General features: G+C 46.4%; 1 protein-coding gene across 1 annotated transcript in view; it reads left to right on the plus strand.

Annotated features, from left to right (window-relative positions):
* Window positions 1–2,318: 2,318 nt before the first annotated feature.
* Window positions 2,319–17,472, plus strand: part of gnb1a (guanine nucleotide binding protein (G protein), beta polypeptide 1a) — a 34,183-nt gene continuing 19,029 nt past the window's right edge. Inside the window, exon 1 of the mRNA XM_076277219.1 lies at window positions 2,319–2,700. The gene's annotated coding sequence lies outside the window, so the exon portion shown is untranslated. The remainder of the gene's footprint in view (window positions 2,701–17,472) is intronic.

Here is a 17,472-nt window from a genome sequence, read left to right on the forward strand (position 1 = left end):
AGGGAACACTTACAGTTTTCCACAATTGTTAAAACACATTTTTTGAAACCTTCCACCCTTTTCTCCATTCTCAAACTACATTCACAGAATGTCTGACAATTCTTGCAAAATAAAAAAGTTTTACTTGTGCTCAGAACCAGTGTCAGTGTCAGAGTACCGATCCAGTGTATGATTGAAGTGTTCCCTTAATTTTTTTGAGCAGTTTTAGAAGAATGCTCTAATTTAGCGAAGGTAGGCACCACTATCATATCTGGTGTAGCCAGTTCCATTGATTATAGTGGAAGCTAAATGTTGCAGCAGACGCTCTGTGAAGGGAACCAGTGTAGCCTCTCTGTAATGCTTGAAAGAATGCCCAGAGGTACACTGCTGTGTAATGTCTCCTGAGCATACCTAGGCCTTTTGTATTTATATTTAATTTGTCTCAGTTGTTTCATTTACCTTTTATTTTATTTTATTTTGTTGGTTCATTTATCATGGTCTGATTTTAATGTTATATCATGTTTTCTTCTTTACTTCCTCCTACATTTTACATCCTCCTTTTCAGTGTTTTTAATCTCATATTCCTTTATATACAGCATATGCTTATTTTTGTTTATCCTGAGAGCACTTTGGTCCACCTACACTCCTTGTGAAATATGATGAAGTGACTTAATTTTTTGTGTTTATGTTTTCCCTGACAACTGTTGGTTTGGTGAGGTGTTTTGGGAGAGAGATGGTGTTTGGGTGATGCTGTTAGTTTGGTGACGTGTTTTTGGCGAGATCTGTTTGGTCAACACTGTTGGTTTGGTGAGGTGTTTTGGGCGACAGTTGATGTTTGGTTGATGCTGTTGGTTTAATGAGGTATTTTGGGGCGAGACCTGGTGAGACCCCCCCCCCATGCAGGGCTGCTTGTGTTCCAGGTCTCTAAGAAACAGAGCCCCCTATGGAGACCCCGCCCCCACCCATGGGCTCTTCCTTACCGCTTTGGGAAGGATAATTGGCCACCATGTGCAGAAGACTCTGTCCCGTCGGTAAATACACACACTCATGCATAGACAAACACACACACAACCACAAACACACAGTTCACCACACTCAAGCACACATATATCCAACATATCATGTGCACAGACCAGAACTGGAGTCAAGACAAGTCCAAGATCAGGACTGTTGAGACCAAGTCAAGACCGAGTCCAAGAGAGGATCGAGTCCAAGCCAAGACCGAGTCCAAAATGAGAGAAACAGAATCAAGCTATGTAGGCTACAATATAGTGATGTTAAACACTGTATACTTGTACTTCTTTTCACATTATTATGTCATATTATAGCATTTTCACTTAACAGTCACTAAAAAGGTTTCAAAGACATTCAATAGGTTAATGAGTGGCCAATGTAAGTGCCCAGTCAGATGGATTTTAAACAAATGAAACATTTATTTTCTGAACATGGTCAATTAATCAATGATTTTGTTTTATTTGTTTATTCTGTTTTTTAAGAATACATATATTTTTAAGCCCGCTGGACTCGGTCAAGACCAACTAATATTTGGCGAGACCAAAGTCCAAGACAAATATGAGACCATAAAAAAAACATTGAGTCCAAGATTCAGACACATAGCTACACATTCACACCCTCTCTCTCACACACACACACTCTGTTGTGCTCTGAGAAGGGCCGGTGTCTATAGTCCTTATGGGAAACATCATGCAGTCACACTTCTCTATCATTTGTTGCCTATACTCACAACATCACTTTTCATAAGTGAAATGTTCATGTTGAGGTTGAATGGGGATTAGGTCTGGGTATGTGTGATGGCTCTGTTAGCAGCACACTCGTTAGCATCACGTGCGGATCTGGGCACTGCTGACAGGTCAAACAAGGGGCCTGATGAAACAGATCACCTTGCTGACCTTGCACCTTGCAGATATTTCTCATGGTACACGTCATGCATGTGAGAATGGCTTCCCCCTCTCCCTGTCGAAATATGATCTGTGCCACCCTACAATAGACCTTTAGCCAAAGCAAAATGACTGAGAGTTTAGGGATAGGCCAACTTCTGCTGCATGAAGTTGTCAAATTAAGGAGTAAAACCACTTAAGAAAGGCGCAGCGCATTCTACAAAAATAACGCTGATTAAATAAACGGAAATCTAGTGCGTTTGACATGTAGGCCATCAGTGATTTTACGTTTCCCTTGTATTTGATCTGTTGTGTGCGTTCCTCACTAGATCAAGAATGCCGCCAATTGGTAAGATTTGGGTTTGCGCCGCCGAGCCTGGCTGTACGTGGTGACGCAGCCAAAGCGTGGGGTTTCCCAGTGCTGAGAGCAGGGTTACCGCGCCCATCTGTGCTCTCTGATGGCCGGAGGAAGCGACTGACAGAGCTGAGAGAAAGAAAGCCTAGGAGAACGACAGAGTGGGAAAGATAAGAAGGCAAATCACTTTGAAAGGGGCTGGATAAGACTGCTCGTCGGAGATACAATCCCGGAGGACTCTGTTGTCTTCCTATTTTCGCAAATTTGTGTTTTGCTGCGGTGAACCCTGCCCTATTCCTACGCCTGCCGGTGCGTTCCCATTTGGCGTATCGAAAGCAGGGTTCGGGGAGTGCCGCTCCTCGATAGCTTGTTGGCTAAATCTCTGAGCTGGTTGGAGAGAAGGAGATTCGAGCTTCGCTGTTTCCAGTCAATGCGATATAAACAACGGATACCCACGACTGAGAACGGGTAAGACGCTTGGGGCTGCAAGGGTGGAGAAGTTTTCCAAGACAAAAATGTGTGGCCATAGCAAGCGCAATTTGCAGAACGGGGTTGAATGGTCTGACTGACTTCTGTGTTTGTAGCTAACGATAGGTGGTGTATTGCGACGGGAGTGGGGGTGGGGGGTGTTAGCCAAGATAGCTAAACAACCCGATGGCTAATTGGCTACTAAATTTCTCAGTACAATATAATTTGGTGCGACCAGTCATGTTTTATATACATTTCATACAAACATCTTCCATGTAATGAAAGGAGAAAACGCAAAGTAAAGAAAGCATTATTTGCTAGTAAATGTTCCACCTCTGTAATATAAAAACACGCATATCTGGGTATGCGTTAGCGAGCTAGCTGCTATCAAGGCTTTGATTTGTGTTGCATAATATCAGCAGTATAATGTAGCAGTGGTCAAGGAAATATTGTAGTGAATGTGTTTTAGCACTTTCTAGAGATTTCAGGTACAGTCCACTCAAACTTGATCAAAATGGATGAATGTCGACCATTTGATAGTCCTTGGTTATTCTACATGGAAAGGAACTGGCAAGCTAGCTGCAGCTACTCCGCCAACCAGCTACTTCCTTTTATCTGTGGAATGATATTTAACTGCGCGTTATGTTCATAATGGGTGCAAGGTATTAGGGAAGTCATGTGAAACTATGATGTTGCTATTTGGGTGCAAGAATGAAATGGTAGATCGGAATGTGAATATGTGATATCAAAAATAATCGAAAATGGCCACTTCATCGGCGAAGGAGACAGCCAACTACCACCACCCCCACTTTTTCATGTTCCATCCTGCCTACGCTAACGCTGCCTAGCGTCAGTCGGTTAGCCAGTGTTTCCTTCTGGGCGTGTGTCAGTGGACATAAGCTACGGAGTTACTAACTAGCGTCCATGTCATATCATCGAAAAGATGTGCTTATTTTTCAATCTTAGTTTTACCACTATATATCACGATTCATCGATCGTTAAACAACATAACGTGTTGTTGGTTCTACAGTCAAGTCAGATCAACCAGAAAGCTAATTAACAGACAGCTAGCGTTGCTGTGTATCAGATGGATACTCTGAGACAGATCAATATGCCATGTCTCTTCCGTTTATCACCCCTGTTAGCCTCCATCTTGCTAATTTACCAGTGTGTTTGCCAGTTTGATCCCACATATCGGTTTCTATGACGGCAGTGCGGATGTGCACTCTGGTAACACCCCTGAGAATCCAGGCGAAATACTCAGGCTGAATCGCCTCCGAAACGGCCCTGCTGTGGAGACGCCTAGGCTACCTGTGCCTCCGTTTGACAGTATGTCAGTTTTCAGCCTTTTCATGGCGTCTAACGTTAGCTTGCCAGTAAGATGATAGCAGTGTAACTTATGGCGCGCACGGATGTGTGTTTCTCTCTGTGACTTCATGCTAAATGCTCCGGGTAGCTTTGACTGGATCCTAATGAGATCGCCTGCGTTTAATGGTCTGCAAAGCGACGTAATTGGATTTTTGGCCAATCTGTTTAACTGGGATCACATTATTTACGTCCGATCACTAATTCAAAGTAGCTTGGTGTTAGTGTCACAGCCCGGCCCTGCAGTCTAACAGTAATCAGACACACTTCGCTCAGTAACGTCAGGGAGAAATGAGGAAGCAGACGAATTCAGCTCGCAATGTGAACCGAAACAGGGAAAATCAAATGCTCAGACGGGGGATTTTTTTCGTTGATCAGCAGGAAAAGACAGTCCGGCCTAGCGTGTCTGTCATGTAATGTTAGCCGCCAGTTGTATCCTGCTGGGCGGATCACTTTCAGAGGCACCAGTGTTACATTGGGTTGTATTTAACGTGGATGTCACTTTCGGTGCGCTCGCAGGTTTGGAGATTTTGGGTGCGTTTAGAGATGGCAGCGGACGGTGAGCCCCGCGCTCACCAATCGGAGCTCCCGAGATTTCCAAACCCACCATTGCCTGAAAATGAGACACCTCTTGTATCTGTGCATTTCGCTGCGCCGGGATCTTGTCTGTTGTTGTTTATTGACCACAACTTCGCACGATAGCGCGCTCCACGGTTTCTGCAATTAGTAGAAGCTCACAAAGATGAATTCATCCTGCGAGCTCCCCCCTCCCCACCCCCAGGATGAATGGGTTTCTGTATTCTACGGCCCGAGCAGCTGCAGCCAACAAGATGGCGTTCGCTGCCTGCTCGCCGAGCTCCTGTTTATTTATTTATTTTTCCCACACCGCTTCGGCTGTGACTGGGCAGAACACAGCTCCTCTCCTCTCTAAGGCTTTGGGAGACATGAAACGCGCGGTAATCGACGGCTGGTCAACCAGATTAGGTTTTAATAGTTTTTTCTACTAGTTGGAAAAATAATCTGGTTAATCTGACTGCTTCCTACTGGTGTGGTCAGTATGGCGAGTCTGTTCGAGCTGATGTTTGAGTCAACAGGATGAATCTGGGATGGCCTGTCTATGTGTTCGAGCCAGCTGATGTTAAAGTCACCAGGATGAATGTGGGATGGCCTGCCTATCTGATTGCGGGAGACTGCTCACCTTAAACCTGGTATATACAAGTCCTCAAAGAAAAGATGGTCACCACAAAACATGCTATAAGGATGCCATGGTTCCTGGTATAGGTTACATGCTGTTCCTGGTATAGGTTACATGCTATAAGAATATTATGGTACATTATCTAGGTGATGTGCTATAAGAATTCCAAGGTACCTGGTACAGGTGAGATGAATGACATGTTGTCACACACAACACACAAGATGTCTCACACACACACACCCTGGGTTTCAACTCACACTTGACACACAAGATTTCACACACACACTGGCTATCATCTACCATAGTCTGGAGGGAAGATAAACATCCAGCGCTTCATGAGTCTTACTCAGTGCTGTACGTAAAGTGGTGTGTGTGTGGCGCTAACCACACTGGACTGATGACTCTTGGGGCTTGTGGTAGCTGGTCCATATGCTACCTCTCCCATGAGCAACTTACATGTTCAGGCTTGATGGCCCTGGTTTACGTGTGTGTGTTGGATTTATGGTGGCCTGTGTTGGGTTGAAGGTTGCTTCACCTCTCCGGGGTAAAAGCGCAGTTGTGCTACCCTCAACTACCCCATTCTTCCTTTGTGTGTGTGTGTGTGTTGCATTCTGCATTTGTAGCTAGCAGTGTGTAGAAGTCCGTACGTCTCTATGAGGATCACACACACACACACACACACACACACACACACACACATACACACGCACACTGTAAGCAGGTCTGTGTGAGCCAGTCAGGGCTGACTCCTCTGAGGACAGCCTGAGTGAGATGTGAGTGAGCAGGTCTCTCTATGGGCCCAGCTGAGAGTGATTACTCTGATCCCAGCTCAGCCAAGGGCTGCGCTGTTCTGTGTGGACGCGCCTCTGCGGACCCCAAGTCTGAGAGTGATTACTCTGATCTCAGGTCAGTGTGCCACCTCCCAGTCACAGATCTGGCAGGGAGGCGTGTGATGCTTGAGGGCTCTGTGCGGTCCAGCACGGCCCGAGAGGGATCTGGGGGCCTGAGTCTGAATCTGGGCCTGAGTCTGGGCCTGAGTCTGAATCTGGGCCTGGATCTGAGCCAAGAGTTGTGAGCTCATCTGTGTTCATGTAAGGACTGTTTTCCAAACGCAGTTGCACACTCAAGGATCGCACCTGAGGATTGCGCCCGAATCCTCCAGGGGCACAGCTCAAGTCAAGTCAAGTCATTTATTTATATAGCACATTTAAAAACAACAGGGGTTGAGCCAAAGTGCTGAACAAAGAAAAGGTTAGCTAATAAGTCATAACAATAAGACCATGCGTCTACACAAAGGCCATACATCTACACAAACTAAGTGTGATTATTTGTGGCAAGACAACATTAGTAGCAGCGACAAGAAAATAGAAAAGATAAATAAGAAAAATAAAACAAGACCAAAAACATCATTCTGTAATAAAAGCAAGTGAAAAAAGCTCACCTGAACACCAGGGGCACAGCTCACCTGAAACCCTAAACACTAGAGCAGGTGCTGTAGATGCTGTTTATTACTGTTACAGCATCTTCTCCCAAAGTAAATAACTGTACGTATGTAATAAAGCGATGACAGGTGTGGGGCGGAGTGGAGGCCACCTGTCTCCAGCTGTATCGCCCCGGCAGCTCACCACATCCAGGACAGGGCCATAAGCCAGAAGGACCAACTTAAAAAGAGGAAGAAGAGCATCCTCCTCCCAGATATTGTGTGGTTTTCTACCGTAAGTAGATGCACTATGTTGATGGCATTTAACTGGGCAAGCTCACACCCATCAGTGTAATGTGAAAAGGACCCTGCTGAGGGTGGGGGGTTCGGACCTGCGACACACCTAGTCGGAGTGATCTCAGAATAAGCTGTGTGTCACTGATCTCAGGTCAGTGTGTTGTGAAGGAGGAGGCAGTGTGTGTTGTGCTCAGTTTACTTACTTGTAGATGCTGTCCTGACTGTATCTCGTAAACGGGGTGCTTTGGGGGATGTGAAATAAACTGGCCTGAGTATGTGTGTGTGTGAGATCCCAGCGCCGTGAGGCTTTAGGGGTCCAGACGGGGCAGCATATGATGGAGCAGAATTAGCCCAGCTTTGCTGTGGCTCCACACTGCACTATGCTTATTTCCCATCGCCGGATTTCATCCCACGCCACCCCCTCCCGCCCTACCAACAGCCCGCCCGCCCGGGAATAGGATTAAAATCTGGCGCTGTGCGGACGTACAAGAGCTTTTAGGATTACAGGCCACCACCAGTGATGCTGCTGATTTGTGCTTCAGGATTCTGATGCTGCTAATTTGGGCTGATTTGTGCTTCAGGATTCTGATGCTGCTAATTTGGGCTGATTTGTGCTTCAGGATTCTGATGCTGCTAATTTGTGCTGATTTGTGCTTCAGGATTCTGATGCTGCTGATTTGTGCTTAAAGACATGGCTGCTGATTTTTGAGACGTGGCTGCGAGGTGTACGTTAGCCGTCTGTTGCCCAGCTTGGAGAGCAACCTGCCAACATCATTGGTGTGTGTAGGGACAATCGGGGCAATCAGGAGCCACCAAGGGGCAGTTATCACTGCTGGAAGGCAAATCCTACCCGTCTTTTAACTTTCAACGTTTGATGAAGGCCCCTTTCAACCAAAATATCTCTCAACACCGTGTCAACACACACTCAACACACTCATCTCACTCTCTCTCACTCTCTCACTCTCACACACTTACACACACACTCAGCACCATCTCTTACACACACACTCAGCACCATCTCTTACACACACACACACACACTAGGGCCACAACACACTTGGGTGTGTTTTCTTTGTGGGTTTGCTGTGCTGTTTTATGAGTGAGTGGCGTGTGTGTGTCAACCAGCTGTTGAGTTTTGAACTGGGTGGGCGTGTGATTGTGAGACGAAGCTGGTTGGTGAAGGATTGAGCTGGCTCTGAGCTGTTGTTGTGACTGTGCTGGGAGGATTTGGCTACTGTGTGTGTGTGTGTGTGTGTGTGTGTGTGAGAGAGGAGCTCAAGTGCAGACAGCTAGTAAGGTTGACCTAAGCCCTACCAGCTGCAGAGCTCCCTCTCACCTTTCTGTATACACACACACACTTTGTCATACTCTCACCCCTCAACACATTTACACCACACACACACAGACACAGCTACTGGACTCGACTGGACACACTCACACTCCTCTTCACCCCCCCCCCTCTCTCTCACACACACACTCACTCACACACACACACACACACCCTGCCCCTCTCTCTGGTTATTTTTAGTCGTAGGTGCATGTGACTTTCCTCTCCTCACCCATGTCTGTCTTTTCTCTCCTCTTTATCCTGCTATGCCTCTTCATTTGCTCGCTCTCCCTCCTCTCTCTCTCTCTCTCTCTCTCCTCTCTCATCGCTCATCTCTCTCTTCTTGCTCTCTCTCTGTCCCTCTCTGTCCTCTCTCTTTCTCTTGCTCTCTATCCCTCTATCACTGTCCTTCTCTTGCTCCACTGTGTGTGTGCTATTGTGCAGCTGATGTAGGCCGGGACACATGAGCTGGCATCAGTGTGCTTGTTTCTGTAGCACTGCTACTGTTACTCACATAGGCGTGCCGAGATGCTACTGCTTTGGGTATTCAAAGTAGCCTGCTTCCAGTTGGCCTCAGTATTTGACTGATAACAGTTCAGGTGAGCACTATTCAAACCCACTGGCGTTTGGTTCTGCCTGAACATTTCCATGTGGTGTGTGTGTGTGTGTGTGTGTGTGTGTGTGTGTGCTACGCCCTCCAGGTGCCCCACACACACACACACATACACACACACACACACACAAGTGTGTATGTGTAGAATGTGACTTGGCCAGTATTCCCAGTGCCTTAGATTGAGAGATCGCGCCAGGAAGAGATGCAGTCTATCTGAAACATTCCCTCCGCCATGTCATTCAAACATTCCTTCTGGTGCAGCGTATGTGTGTCTGTGTGTGAGAGACACTAAATGAACCTTTCTTATTGTGGTGTGTGTGTATATGTGTGTGTGTGTGTGTAACATGGTGTAGCTAACACATCTTTCTATCGGGTGAAGTGTGTGTTACCATGTGGGTAACGTGTGTGTGTGTGTGTGTGTGTCTACAGGCTGTCTAACCAGAGTCATGCTTTTGGCTGGGGGCTTTTGGTCTCCTGCAGCAGACGCAGACAGTGTGAAGGAAACACTAGCGCTTTGTGATGACACAACTGTATGCTTTAATTCATGAGGTGTGTGTGTGTGTATGTGTGTGTGTGTGAGGACCTTAAAAAACCTGTTTTCATACTGCAGCGACTGGCTGTGTGTGTGTGTAAAACATCAGGGCTATCTTAGCACAGCTTTGACATTTGCTGTGTGTGTGTATGTGTTGGGCGATGGAGCACCTGCATGTGAGTGTTCCTGTGGAACTGGTCTGTCTGGTCAGTGGCATGTTGGAGCAATGGAGTGTGTGTGTGTGTTTGTGTGTGTGTGTGGCTTTTGCGGTGGTTGTTTGGGGTGCGTGTGTCTGTGTGAGAGAGAGGGGGGGAGGGATTTGGTAAGTGTATCTCGTCAGTTAGGAGGGTCTACGTATAGGGTGTGTGTGTGTGTGTGTGTGTGTGTGTGTGTGTGTGTGTGTGTGTGTGTGTGTGTGTGTGTGTGTGTGTGTGTGTGTGTGTGTGTGTGTGTGTGTGTGTGTGTGTGTGTGTGTGTGTGTGTGTGTGTGTGTGTGTGTGTGTGTGTGTGTGTGTGTGTGTGTGTGTGTGTGTGTGTGTGTGTGTGTGTGTGTGTGTGTGTACATGTACGTGCTTAGTTGCAGCCAGTTGTGACTGTTTCCATGCAGACCATTTTAAAGTGGGCGTGTCTAATGAAAGACACGCCTGTAATGAGGTGTGATGTAAACAAAGACGGTTATGCAAACACAGACACAAACACACATACACACACACACACAATTCAATATCAGTTTTCTTTTAGATCGTAAACTTAATTTATATTTCTTTATAACATATGACTGTATGTCTTCAACACACACTCTTACACACATTCACAGGTACACATACACACACATACCAGCTATAGTAAGAGCTATTTGAGATTCAGTTTAGATCTAAATTCACATGTAACACACACAGACCAGGGTCAGCCCAAAGGCTTGTGGGAGATGTAGTGTTTTCCGGTGTAGGTCCGAGAGATCCGCCTTCTCTTCCTGTATCCAGGTCACTTCCTGTCAGCCCACCAGGATCTCCCGACTGTTGTCTTTCACAGATGCATGTCACGCTGTGTGTGTGTGTGTGTGTGTGTGTGTGTGTGTGTTCATCTAGGAAGAATTTCAAACATGAAATCTGTCATTGGCTATTATGTCCACTGACTTATCAGGGGAACTGAAAGCTACCTTCACCTGTCCGAGACCTACACACACACAGTGTCTGCCCCATAGAGGAGAAGCATTTGGATGATCTGTGATTCCACTGAAGAGGAAATGCCCATGAATGCAAATACTTCCCATCTGAGCAGTCATTGTGTCTGTAAGGGAAGCTTTCCTCACACCACACGCACACACACTCACTAATTTAGCAGAGCTGCTTTGGGGATTTGGTGTTGCTGTCTGCCACAAGCATGGGCGGGGGGGGGGGGTGCAAAGAGGTACATATCAACACATGATGCTCAGGAGGGATGTGTGTGAGTGTGTGTGTGTGTGCACGCATGCGCACCTGCACAGAGATGACATGTCCCACCACTATCTTTTCTCCACCGCCATCATCTCTTTTCTATGTGTGTGTGTGTGTGTGTGTGTGTGTGGCGAGCCCATACAACCCTAAGGTTGTCTGTGTGTGTATCTATATCTATCTATCTATGCGCATGCGCGTACAGCCCTAAGGGTGGAGATGTGTGTGTGTGTGTGTGTGTGTGTGTGTGTGTGTGTGTGTGTGTGTGTGTGTTTGTGTGTGTGTGTGTGTGTGCGTGCTATAGCCACGAGTGGTCCTCTTTCTATGTATGTCTATGTCTGTTGCATGTCTACGTATGTCTGTTGCACTCATTCATGAGAATGGCTTGGATGTGGAGTGTAGAAACACACAAACATTAGTGATGAACAGTGATGTGTGTGTGTGTGTGTGTGTGTGAGTGTGTGAGAGAGAGAGAGAGAGATGGCAGACTGGCAGTTGAATTAGGTCATGTGCTTTTGTCGTCAGAACGCACAGCTAGAGTGTTGTCATCCCCTAGGGTGTATGAGGAAGCATTAGCTGTGGGAGGGGGTTGCAGATGCAGGGGGTAATTGTGGATGGAGGGGGTAATTGTGGATGGTGGTGGGTTTGCCGATGGATGTGGGTTTGCCAATGGAGGGGTAATTGTGGATGGAGGGGTATTTTTGGATAGAGGGGCAATTGTGGATGGAGGGGTATTTGTGCAGGGGCATGATGGGGTGTTTGTGACTGCGACAGCAGTGGACACATCCTCCAGCTCTAATGTCAGAACACTGCCCAACCAATCAGAAAAGCCAGAATATCCAACTTATCCAATTAGAACGCGGCGAGCACCCTGCCCGTCCAATCAAAGCAGAAAAACCTGCTTATCCAATCAGAGTCCAAATCTCTGCCACCCTCAACCACTCAGCACACAAAGCTGTGTCTCCATCCCCAAGTAAAAGAGAAAAATTACAGGCATAGTAGAAATTGGGGCTTTTAAAAGACAGCCACTTTGTGTGTGTGTGCGCGTGTGTGTGCGCATCAGAGCTTCTTTTCCTGTGGCCATTTCTGACCTTCTTGTGTTTCTGTGTCTACATGCATGGCTTCCCTCCAGCACTTAGGCCTCGGAGATGCAACACACACACACTCTAAAATATGCCCAGTCAAAGAAATGGCCTGCCCTAGACAGGCAACCACTTTGGTGTGTGTGTGTGTGTGTTTTGAGGTATTGAGCTTAGTACATTGCTTTTAAATATTGCATACCCCTCCCCTCTGTTTTTCTCTTTTCTCTGGGTCACAAGCTGGGGCCGATGGGTACGCTGGAGTAGGGGGTGTGTGTGGGTTTGGGGGTCAGCACTAAGAGCTATCCCAGCTTCAGGGCTCAAGAACAGGCCTACACCACCCCCCCCCCCCCCCCCCCCCCACCTCCCACCCCGCCACACACACACACAAAAGCTCACCTCCAGGATACACACCACAAAAAGACTAAAAGAAAGGGCAGGAGAAAAGAGGAGATGAATGAGAGGAGTGAGAGAGGGATGGTGGAAGAGAGAAAGATAAAGCAAGAAAGCACTCTCTCTAGCTGGGATTTGTGCTTAAGGGTAGCTGTTAAATAGACCTCAAGATTCCTCGAATATTTAGCCTTCTCTCTCTCGCTTTCTCTCTCTCGCTTTCTCTCTACACTCTTTGTTTTCTGAACTGAGATCAGCAGCCGGGTACATGACAAGAGAGCGTGTGAGTGTGAGCGTATGCCCATTTATGAGTGTAAGTGTGTCCGTTTGTGTTGAAGGTAGTACGTGGCGTGCCTATCTGTGAAAGTTTGTGTGTCCGTCCATTAGGGATATGCATCTCTCTCTTTAAGATGATCTAATATCTAGATGCATGAGCTACGATACGTTTCAGAGACGATACATTATAATACAGAACCATTTGGTGTGATGTGATGTGATGTGATGGGGCCTAAGGTGCAATGCATTTCTTAACATTTTTTGTAACTATTTTTTTTTATCTTCCATTCTAAATCGGGCAATTTTAAAATCATCAAATAATGATCAAAAAGATAGAAGGGACTTTAAGTGTTTGTATTACATTATATGATGAAAATAATGAAAACACATGTAGCCTGCTTTCAGCAGTACATGTTATTGTGTGTGCACAACACAAATTCACAGGTCTGGATTGAAAGACTGAACAAACATTTTGAACTTTAGTGCCTCCATACATTAATTTGAACTTTAGTGCCTTTAGCATAGTGCCTCCAATCAAAATAAGTAGGCCTATTAATAGACATCTATGCATTTGTGTCACCTTTCTACTCAGTTGCTGGGCAAAAGCCAATAAAAAATAGCTTCAAATTGGGTGGCATAGCCGCAACCTCTGCTGTGTGCAAGCCCTACATTTCCAGTGGCAGGATGACAGGGCAGTCTTGATTCATACATTTCATAAATAAGTAAACACACGTTGTGAGAAGCCAGTTTGTCACATCTTCAATGACGGGTAGGCAATATTACCCTGTGTCCTCCTCTCTAGTTAACTTTCAGCCCTGCACCGGAGCAAGGGGGAGATCCCGCACAGTTTGAGAGGCTGAGCAAAGTTACCGCCGGTGTGATGGGAATGTTGGAAATTAAACATTCTAAAGAATATCTGGGTTCATTGTTCATGGAATTTTAGAACCTTACATTGTTGCGGAACAGAATCTTTTGTTAGAATGTTCAAAACTCCCCTGCTGAAGGGTTGAATGTTTGTTAGAGCCTACTGTACGTACACACCGCCGCCGACTTGAGCTTCCAAAGATTCAGAAAGTCATTCATTTTCAATGGAAGCCGGCTTCTCTCAGCTCAAGTCAGCGGCGGTGTGTACGTACAGTTAAGGGCCTAACACATTACACGCAGCATGCACTATGAAATGCATTATAGTCAATGGCTTGTGCGCGCAAGACCTGGCCTGCCGCTGCGTTGAGCAAAGTGCAGTGCACGCGGCATTTTGCCGCTTTGCCGCTCTTGCGCGTGCCGCGGTCAAAGTTCAATCAGGTTGGACTTTGACCGCGGCGTGCTGTAAGTCATTGGTATTTTGCGCTCACCCCAGCGGCAAGCACAACACAAATCTTTGGGACGTTACCTCAACCAAGAGCAACCTAGCGGCGAGCGCAGTGCACACTGTGTACAATGTGATAGCCCCTTAAGGAGCTAAAGGAGCTAGGTTAGAGGCTAGTGGAATATAGACTGACTGAATATACTCCTTCCAAAACACTGCAATGCACATGTTTACTTTACACACACGTTGCGAGTCCATCCTTGTGTTGAGCAAGTCAGTGTCTCTGTTTCACTCTATACTGCAACCAGTGTGCTACCATTTTAGTAAACCTTGACGCTACTTAGCCTCTTTGAAGAAGACTGTGCAGATGGGGGGGGGGCTATAGAAGAGACTTTATTGCAGGCCTTGAAGCCCCAGAAGAGCCCCCTGTGGCTGTTTCCTGTAACGCAACATGCTTAATCCCAGTCAGTCCTGTATGTGATGTACTGTAAAGTAAACTAACAGTGATTTACAGCTGGAAAATACGTTTTAAAGCACTGCAGTTGTCTATATTTTAAGTCCTCGTGGTCGGTGTCGTTGCACTGGGCCTAGAGGTCTGCGCGGGACAGACTCTTCAGTCCCACTCCCGCAACATTCTGTCCTGCTCCCGCAATAATGTGCCATTTTTAGTCCCGCTCCCGCCCGCATCTAAGCTTATAACATAAGGTCCCACCCCCGCCCTCATCTGTAACATTAGGTCCCGCCCCGTCCGCATCTGTAACATTAGGTCCCGCCCCCCCCCCTGCATCTGTAACATTAGGTCCCGCCCAGTCCGCATCTGTAACATTAGGTCCCGCTCCCCCCCTGCATCTGTAACATAAGGTCCCGCCCAGTCCGCATCTGTAACATTAGGTCCCGCCCCTGCCTGCATCTGTAACATTAGGTCCCGCCCCCATCTGCATCTGTAACATTAGGTCCCGCCCCCGCCTGCATCTGTAACATTAGGTCCCGCGAAAGCCCACAGGATATGCAGGAGGGATATTCAGTTTTACCTTCTGTCTCACGAAAGGAGCACTTGACACACACAACTGGAAAAGACTGTCAGATGTCTGATTTAAAGTTTCTTGATCCTGAATGTAGGCTAATGTAACACAGCTATGCTAGCTGGCATCCGTTCTTTAGAAAGGCACTAACATCTGAAGTAGCCTAGTGGTGTCCTCTTCCTCTGTCATGCTTTCGATTTCGAGTTTCAACAACAGAGCAGCAGGAAAGAATTGAACCCACGTAGGCCTAAACGACAGTTAGGGTGCTTAAACCCCGTTTATTAATGCTGCCTAACACAATATCCTCCTCCATGTTATTTTATGCAAAAACTTAAGTTGGGGGAGTGCAGTGAATCATCTGGTTCTCCCGCACCCGCAAACGCACCTCTCTCATCCAGCCCGCTTCCGCATGGAGCTTTCAAAACATGTCCCCCGCTGCACTCTTTTGCGTCGCAACCCGCGGCACTCCTGCGGGAGTGCAGACTTCTACTCTGGGCTTAGAGGTGCCCATAGAGGACAGAGACTTTCAGATCCTTCCGGATCCTTCTAGAGCTTTCCGGTGTTCCATTCTGCATTCCAACCTTCTCGTTCTGTCACTGTCGTCACGTGTATGACGTGTGGGACATGTCTGTTACGTGTGTGTGTGTGTGTGTGTGTGTGTGTGTGTTTAGTGTATTGGGGACTTTGAGAGAATAAGTATGTTCTATATGTGTATCAGTGAGTGAGTCAGTAAGTCAGGGTAGAGGTGGGCCAGGTGTCAGTAAAACGAAGTGTGTGTGTGTGTGTGTGAGAGAGGTGGGGCAGGTTTCAGGAGGATGCTCTCTTTCCACTTCCTGTTTTCTCTTGCAACACTCCAACAACACACACACACTGCAGCACACAGCCATCTCTTCCTCACGCACGCGCAGACACACATGCGCGCGCAGACACACACACACACACACACACAGACGTATATTGCTGCCTGCCGCCATCACACTTCACACATTTCCTGAGGTGTGCACGCACACAAACATGCTCAGTCACACACACACTAGGTGCGGATTCATGCCGTGTGTGTGTGTCTCAGGAAGGGGGCTGGAGGTGGGTCTGCTCAGGCAGGAAGGAGTTAAACCCCCATGGCTTTAAGGAGGGGACTACATTATTTAACACCCCCAACACACACACACAAAACCAGGCCAGCATGTTTAATAGATGGCACGGTGTGCAGTGGTGGAATGTAACGAAGTACAAATACTTCGTTACTCTACTTAAGTAAATTTTCCACGTATTTGTACTTTACTTAAGTAGAATTTATAGTGCATACTTTTGACTTTTACTTCGTCACATTTTACAGCAATTATCTGTACTTTTACTCCGCTACATTTCTACAACACCATCGTTCCTTTTTACGATACATTTTATGATCAGATTTTTTTTTCTCTCTGACAAACACGTTTGTTTTACCAGGGGGCGGGGATGCTATTCTGGAGCGCTACGTGCCCAGCTTCTAAATCTTTGAAACATAAGCTTCTAGTCTAGACCAGGCAAAGCGTGAGCTTGTAGCCATCTGCATTCGGTAGGCTATATTCACCAGACCCATGGCTACACTGGACATGCAACTGTGTTCTGTGCCTTTCTCTGTCTGTTATCTGCAGCGTTAGGGCCTCCTCTCCGATGAGATTGCTATCCGCTGATCAGCGAAGTTACAGGCTATGCCCATGTTTCTGTCACACGTCTGATCATTTGCGGCACAAATGAATGGTAGACTATTATAGAACCGCTGGCCAAAGAAAACTTAGCATTTTCCAGATTAGGAAATATTTCTTAATTGTGTGTGATCAAATAAAGAGGCATAGCCTACAATTGGGGGGTAGAAATGTGAGCGCTCATTCAATGTCTATGTGCGTCTGCGCAAGTGAAACTGAACCTAATCATAAAGAAACCTTTCTCAGCAACTTTTCTGTTCAATCAGCAGAATTGGCATTACGATCCACCAGACGTTTCCCTGATCTACCCCGTTAAACTTCAGGTTCTCGTGTTTTGCTGAATGATATACTTAGCAGATCTACCTAGTAGATAACCAGAATTACAGTCTCTAGAATTGTAGGTCAGAATGTAAACTGGGCCACAGATGGTAAGCACAATTGCATTAGCTTAAAACTATCTAGTCGAGTATAACCTAAAACTAGCTTAATTAAAATGCCACAGTCGATACTAATTTTTCTTTTAGAATATAGATATTAAGAGAATACATCATTATGCAAATACTTTTACTTTTAATACTTAAAGTACATTTAAAAGCAGGTACTTTTTACTTTTACTTAAGTAGGCTTCTCATTGTGGTACTTTTACTTTTACTAAAGTAAATATTTGTCTGTGTATTTGTACTTTTACTTAAATACTGAGATTCAGTACTTCCTCCACCACTGACGGTTTGGGACCAAGCAGCATCAGGGTGAATTTATCACTTTGCGTACACACACACACACACGCACCTCAGGACTGTTCTGGAGAACAGCCTCTTTTCTCTCAGCG

This window comes from Alosa pseudoharengus, unplaced genomic scaffold, assembly GCF_046254945.1.
Source record: "Alosa pseudoharengus isolate Yale_2024_CS ecotype anadromous, Long Island Sound unplaced genomic scaffold, YU_APseudo_1.1 YU_APseudo_1.1_scf_9, whole genome shotgun sequence".
Lineage (NCBI taxonomy): Eukaryota > Metazoa > Chordata > Actinopteri > Clupeiformes > Clupeidae > Alosa > Alosa pseudoharengus.